Source organism: Triticum aestivum, chromosome 7A, assembly GCF_018294505.1.
Source record: "Triticum aestivum cultivar Chinese Spring chromosome 7A, IWGSC CS RefSeq v2.1, whole genome shotgun sequence".
NCBI classification, from domain to species: domain Eukaryota; kingdom Viridiplantae; phylum Streptophyta; class Magnoliopsida; order Poales; family Poaceae; genus Triticum; species Triticum aestivum.
In genome coordinates, this window is record NC_057812.1 from 609,665,405 (window position 1) to 609,673,852 (window position 8,448).

Sequence of the window (8,448 nt, forward strand, 5' to 3'; positions counted from 1 at the left end):
TTGGGATATATATCTACTTATCATTATGAAGAACTGGAGAGATCCAAAAACCAAGATCTATCCCTCAACTACGAGGGGAGGTAAGGAATTGCCATCTAGCTCTGCACTTGATTCACCTTCTGTTATGAGTAAGTTTGCGACACCTACACCTGCTTCTGCTATTCGTTCTGATATGTCATATGTTATTGATGATGCCACTTCTTCTATGCATGATACTTATGATGAAACTACCTCTATGCCTGATACTACTATGCCACTTAGTGATTTTCTAGATGAACAACTTGCTAGGGCTAGAGAAAATGAAAATATTGAATCTGATGATACTGATGAAAGTGATGATGAAGAATTACTTTTTATTCCTAAGGGTTATGTCTTTGATCAAGAAGCTTCCTTAGCTATTTTAGCGTGGCAAAATAGAAATTAACTCAAAAGATTATTAGCTAAATGGAGTAAGAAATCTTTAAATGCTAGAATGAAACCTGACCCTGCTTTTGCTACTTCACCTATCTTTGTTACTGATAATGATTATGAATTCTCTGTTGATCCTGATATAATTACTTTGGTTGAATCTGATCCTTTTCATGGTTATGAATTTGAAACTGTTGTGGCACATCTTACTAAATTGAATGATATAGCTACCCTGTTCACTAAAGATGAGAGAACTCATTACAAAAATATACACTTCCGTGATGATACATGTTTGTCATAGTAGGTCGCGTTTTCTGTCATGCATGTACATACATGACGATTTTATGACATAACGAAGATAGTCATACCTGTGTTGTCGTAGAAGTGTTCCATGACATTACCAAAATTATCATCACGGAAGTGTCCACTTCCATGACGATATATCGCATGTCACAGAAGAGCTTTCGTCAAGGGTGACCGACACGTGGCATCCACCATAACGGAACACCGTTAAGCTATCGGGTCGGATTTTTGATCCAATAACCCGTTAACAACCCTGACCAATGTGGATTTTCCACGTGTAAAATCATCATTGGCTGGAGGAGACACGTGTCAGATCCGCGTTGGCACAGGTGTCACCCATCCAATGGGCGAGACGCGCCTATGATATGTTGACACGTGGACCGGCCCATCAAGTTTAAATGGGCCGGCCCAACTGAAGGCCCACAAGATTTTGCGGACCATAATGGGCCGGCCCAGCTAAAGGCCCACGAGATTTTGCGGACCATAATGGGCTGGCCCAGCTAAAGGCGCACAAGATTTTGCGGGCCATAATGGGCCGGCCCAGGTAAAGACCCACAAGATTTTTGTGTGTTATAATGGGCCGGCCCAGGTAAAGGCCCACAAGATTCTTGTGGATCATAATGGGCCGGCCCAACTAAAGGCCCACGAGATTTCACCGACATTAATGGGCTGGCCCAGCTGTAGGACCACAAGCTTTTGAGGACCCTAGTAGGCCGGCCCATTAACTGGCTGCCATGTTTTGGGCCAAATGTCGGCCCATATTTGATCCAGTCCATTAATGGCCTGCCATGCTCTGGGCCTAATAGTGGCCCATATGAGATCCGGCCCGTTAAAAGCCTACCACGTTCTGGGCCAAATTTCGGCCCAGATCAGGTCCGTCCCTTTAAGAGGCTTTGGGCTCAATTATGGCCCATATCAGATTCGACCCATCAACTGGACACTATGCTTTTGGGCCCACTTGCTAAAGGCCCACTTAGTAATTCGGCCTGTTAAGGGCCCGTTTAACATTTCGGTCCTATATTAATTTCGGCTTGTTAAAAGCTCGTCATATAGTTGGGCCTAACTACGGCCCGGTTTGCATCCGGCCTGCTGGCAGCCCATATCTGATTGGGCCAAACAAGGACCGAGACAATTTTGGCCTGTTAAAAGTCCGTGATTTGATTCCACAATCATGGGCCGGGGATTATTTCGGGCTGCTGCCGGCCCGTGAGCTGTTCGGCACGTTTCAGGCCCAACCTACATCGTGATTGCATGACGGCCCGATTATGTACCATAATTTTATGGTTTGGCCGGTTTACTGCAAAGACAACATATATATACAGTAAAATAACTGCAACATCATGAATAAGAAAAAACCTAGACTATACAATAAAGAAATTACGGCATATTACATCCATTGGGCATCAAAGTTCGCCACTATGATAATAAAGCACAAGCAGACAGTAGATTACATACACTGGGCATCAAAGATCGCCACCAGTGCGAATAAACACGCCGACAAAATAATATACAAAACCGACAGCACTTCAATAGAGTTCAAGAAAGGTTAGCCCTGCTGGGGAGCTGCAGCGCAAGCAGCTGAGCAAGATGATGAGACTGCACTTGTTCAACACTTATGTCTTCCTCACTCTGAAAGATAAACAAGCAGACAGATGACAGGTTTTGCACATAAAAGTATTAGTGTTGACAATTCATCACATTTCTTACTGATGAATAAAGTGACACAGTTTAAAATTGCATTAACACAATATGGTATTGTTCAGGTCAAGACATGGCAGGAAATGACATTGTGAAGGAGTTGGCAGCTTCACGACACCACTGGATTACAGATCAAGAACTCATAAGTATCAATGGTTAGTGTGCTGTCAATTTATACCATTTCATATTGGCAAATAAAGAGACGGTTTAAATAATAGTAGAATGATATGGCATTGTTCATAGTTAAGACATTGCAGAATATGACATTGTGCTATAGTGGGTAGGTTCACCACACCACTGGATTACGGATGAAGAACAGAAGCATACATGCAGTGCAAAAGAAGATCACTTGCTCTGTATAGTTTAATTTACATGGTATGAAGAAGGAACTTGGTTGTACAACTGAAAACTTAAATTGAGAAAGGACAAACTTTTGTTTATGAACTACATAATAAACTTTAAACAAGCAATTTGATGCAAACACCAAAAATAAACAGTTGTTGCAGTCATGCCTAACCAAATATATACAACAAAGTTTGAAGGCTTGAGATGGAAAAACTTACATTATTGGTGAGGACATGCTCTATAAAGTCCTTGTCCATGCTGATGGGGGGGGGGAAATTCAAGAAGTTTACCACATAATCTTCTTCAAAAGCATTTCCTTTATTCTACATTTCGTTAAGAGTAAATATAGATGTGATAATATACGAAAAATGGAGAATATTTAAGATAAGATGAAGAGTGATGCTACATAACCAAGTAGCTATAAATGTAAGTGCAGCGATATAGGCAAAAGGTACATCCAAGATCAATGCACAGCTAAACTTCTTCAGTACCAACCTTATGGTAAGAGTAAATATAGATCTGATGTGTAGAAAATGGAGGGAAAAGGAAAATAAGCTACAGAGTGATGGTACATGAACAACTACCTGTCATTATAAGTACACTGATAAAGGATAGCATGTACTTACAAGAACAATGCAAAGCTAAAAAACATTGGCATTGGATGTATTCTACACTAATGTAACCATTCATACAGATCAGATAATTTGGAGCGAACAATTGATAAGCAAGCTATCATGCATACTGCTGTCACATAATGAACCAGGTATGTTTGCAAGTACAGTGATACAGGACAACAGGTACTAACAAGAGCAAAGCAGCAGGCATCATATTTGCGATATCCTGTCGTTCTTGTCAAACCAGAATTCTTCTTCGAGCAGATTTCCTGCAAAAAAGATCCGTAAGGCACATGTGGAAAAGTAGAAGTTCAAATTGTCATGTGATTTCATAGACAGTACCTCATCCTGGGAACGAGACCAGTGCATAACAAGGTTTTTCCATTCAATGTCTTCTAAATTTAGCACATGAGACTTCACTAGAAATTCGTTTATAGACTTGCCATCAAATTGTGATTTCCTCAGGTAACACCGATACTGCTGCAATGCTTCCTTGAAAAGCACAAGCAAGCTTTGCTCGTCATGACTATCCAGATTGACCCTCGCCTAGTTACAACAATGTAATGTAAATCATTGATGTATTCAGTCAGTAGAAAACAAGAAAATAATAACCATGAATAATAGCACTTACACGTAAGTTGGACAGGAAGATGTGAAAATGGTGTTTGTCTTCACAATAATCTTCCCATGATGGGAATATATGCACGTAGTCCCTAACAACATTGAAAGCACTGTCTTTTAAACTGGGAATAAATGGAATGGGGTTCCAATCTGCAGGAATTGGCCGTCTCTGCAGTTGGGATAGGTCTTCGGCCGGTGGACTTGCTGTACTTTTTGCTGGAGTGGGATTTTTCTGTGGTACAGCTGGTGCTATGGCAAATGAAAACGGTATACCTTTTGCTGGAGTGCAGGTCCTGTGTGGTGGGGCTAGTGGTGTGGCCAGTGAAGTATGGGTACAGTCTGCCGGAGTCGGTCCTACGTTTTGTGTCACTGGTCGTACAGCCAATATAAGTGGGGTGTTGTCTGATTTCTCCGGCACCACCATGTTTTTCAAGGACTTTGCTGGTGCTCCTTCAGGTTCGGCAATCACCCTCTTCCTTTTTGATGTCTGATGCACAAGAACATCATTTGAGTGGAAAAACATGGTATGATGACAGATGGAATATGTATTGATAATGGATGGGCATGGCATCTCGACATAGTATAACAGGAAAACCTTAAGCATCAGAGTAAAATCAGCAAAGTGGAACTTGCTAGAATATATGTGCTAGTATTGCCGGTATGGCTAGAAAGGCTTCGGATACCATCTCTCTTCAAGTGAAGGTGCGGTACTGTTAATATCAGTTTAACTCTCTAAGGCGACACAACTCCCCGCATTTCCTTGCTATTCTTATAGGATTCAAGTGGGCAGGCCACTACAAATCCTATTCCTATGTTTACAAGATCCTACGAATCAAAGAGGCTCAAAGTGTCCATCACAACCGACCGTATAGACCTCTACACTGCAAATGTCCCTGCTCATCTTCAGTACAAGGAACATACTGTACTACTACCATCCTCCCTCCGTTCCAAAATATAAATCTTGGTAGAGATTTCCACTATGGATCACATACAGATGTATCCAAATACATTTTAGAGTGTAGATTCACACATTTTGCTCCATATGTAGTCCATGGTGGAATCTATACAAAGACTTGTATTTAGGAACGGAGAGAGTACATATTAAAGAACGAAAGAGGAACGTGGTAAAGAAGAGCAAGCAGATTTTGGATAATAAAATGTTGGTTGCACAGTGCCCACACATGATGAACCAGAGCGCATTAAGAATGCAACTCCCAGCTGTCTCTCAACCATTTCAGGCGGTTGGATGAAGATCCTACGTCTCCTAACCCTTCTTCTTCTGCGCCTCTGATTCTTCCCTTACAGAACACCGCACGGGCCGCCGGCGGACCACCGGCCCCCACCGCCTGTGTTCCTCCACTACCCCCACCCCCACCCCCGCCCCAACTCCCACCCGCGTCGAGTTTTCTTCATTCGGCGAGGCCCCACAACCACCCGAGCCCCTTCGATCGCACCGACGAGCTCTGAAAAATCGACTGACCTAATTTTGAAATTTAATCTACTGTGATTTAACTAGTGTGGAATATAAAAGGGGAAAACCATAAGCATTGGGAGTATAGTGTTGAGCGTGCCATGTCGGATCTGAAGGTGCAAACCGGAGAAAGGGAACTTTGCAACCAAGACAAGAAATTAGAGTAAAGCAGTGGCGATCTATTCTCTTGCTGCAATAAATAAGTTGAGCAGATATGAAAGAGTACCGCCTCTGGTGCGGCGCCATGTACACATCTGCTGAGAATTTGACGGTGTTGCGGTAGCGATGGCTGTCAGTAGCGTGGAAGCAGATCTAGGAGGGTAAACGATGGCGGCGGGGCGCGGTTGATGAGACGGTCGTAGGAGCGGCGCCGGCAAGGTGGACAGCGGCGGGGATGAAGCGAGAGGAGGGGATGCAAGGATCCCGGTCCGAAGCCGTGGATGAGAAGGTCGATCTCTTATAATGGACGGCGGTGTCGGGGTATCAGCTCCGGCATGGTGGAGGAGGACGGCGGTGGATGGGGTGGCGGACGGAGCAGGGTGGGGTGGACAGGGTGTTTTGGCACCCATGGAGTACGAATGGGGAAAAGGGAGGTAGAGAGGAAGGGGGAACCATGTATTCAGGGCGCGCTTGTCTCAAATGCAAGGAAATTTACAAACTTAGCCCCTGTTTCAAATTTCTACTACATCACAACAACATTAGTCGGTTGGGGATAGGACGGTAATCTCGCATACACCGAATATTTGCCAACGAGAGTTTGTTTTTGGCGCCCACCATGTATGAATATGAATCGGGGAGGGAGTCGATTTTGGCCGAGGACACACTGTGTTTTGGCGCCCACCGTGTATGAATCCGGGTGAGAGGCGGTTACGTCACGTTTGGGTGAAATTACAAACCTACCCCTATCGAAACCTATAGAAATCCAGCAGATAGGCTTTGCGTGGCAGGGATAGGCAGTAGTGATTTCCATCTCGCGGATTTTGGTTTCGGGCAGTTACTGCGACTTTCCCTGCTTCGTTCAAATTTTGCAGAGTGCACATTTACCGTGCCAACTCAATCCGAATCCCGTTTGTATTCTATTTTTTTCGGGCGGGATCCATTTTCAATTGGAATTACATTCTATATACATCATTGTTTTATATATACTTTCAAAAGCACAACACCATTTATACATAAATATGGTTTACAAATGGCATGATCTCATATTCATAAGGTTGTATCCATCAATTTGGATTTTCAAATATTTGAAACCACTTTATGTTGAAATCCAATGTATGCATTCCTCGCTAATTGTCTCCAATTAATGTGTGTTTCATGCAGAGTTTTTTTACTTCTCAAACATGTATAATGTGTTTCACACACGCAACATATAGTGTAATCCCATTTAGACATTAATTGCATATAAACCATGCATTGTTTGTAATTGAAGAATATATGGATCACCAATATTGATAAACTATATAACATTACATGTGTGTCCCAAATTCAAATGAATATGCATGTTTGATACACCAATTTGCGTTATGATATTATCGATGTCGTGATCTCCAGTTTAAATATTTAAATCCCCTTTAATCCAGATATTCGTCTCATATAGCTATCACTCATGCTTATATCGGACTATCTCTCTGGACATATACGCGTTCATCGTCTCTCAGGTATCTCTTGTGCTACCTGTACGTCGACAATGATCTTTTATCTTCGTAACACACTGACGGTACTCTCTCCCTCGACCTTCATCACTCTATCTCTCTCTAAGTATATCTCGCTCCCTGCTATGTGTCTCTAACTATGATTCTCCATGTGGAATCTATTTCTCTCACACAAACACAAAACTTTGTCTCCCGGGGTCTCATTTCTCTCTACTATTCCCATGTGTGCCACTCGCACACCCCTCATACAGAGATGTCTTTCGCTCCTTAGATATGAGAACCTACGACTCTTCCTCTTCAATATCTCTTTCTCACACACAAACACAAACTCTATCTCCCAGGGTCTCATATTTCTCCATTGTTCTCTTGTATGTCGCTCACACACACCCTCTCTCCCTAGAGATATCTTGTGTTCCCTCGTATGTCTCTCTAGCTATCACTCTCGTTGTGAAATATCTTTCTCTCTCGCAGACACAAAACTCTGTCTCTCTGGATCTCATTTCCCTCTGATATCTGTTTGTATGTGACTCACATGCACCCTCTCTCTATCTCTCTCACACCCACACACATAACCCAGCCTTCTGATCCACTCGACTCCTATCTCTAACGCACACTAGCTAGCATCTTTATCTTTCTATTTATCTGTTTCTCCATCAACCTTCTTTCTCGCCCTCACTCTTGATTCCTATCACGCACACTACATATGTTTCTCTCTACCTGCAGTCAAGTGCCCTCTCACACACATCTATAACTTCACCCTTTGAACCACCCGATGGTCATCTCCAACACCCAAACTAGCGGATGTCCCTCTAGCTAGCATCTCCATCTCTGTATATATCTGTAGTTTCTCCGTCAACATTTCTTTCTCACACGGAGTCTTGCTTCCTATCACCCACACTATATATGTCTCTCCATACATATGCATTTATAGGTTGGTCTCTTTTGCACAATCGTTGCGCCTCACTCCCTCTGCTCGCCATAGATGCATGCTCCAGCCCACGCCACTATCTCTTAAAGACAAAAACACATGCTCAATTGTCGGGCCTTCTTCCCTGCATTCTCACATGCATGCATATTGTCATACTGACCCGTCTCTCCCATGTCGTTGATCTTATGACTTATGTCTTCTTTCTTTTATCTCGATCATGCGCGCGCGCACACACACATCCCATGTATACATGTATACCTCTCACACATGCACGTTCAGGGTCTCTATGTCTCCATACTTAGTTAATTACCCTCAATCCTAATGCCACATCGAATCGTTCTCCTCTTTTGTGCACATAACTTCCGCCTGGATGGGTAAAACACACACTCACACTTAACAATCTCCTTC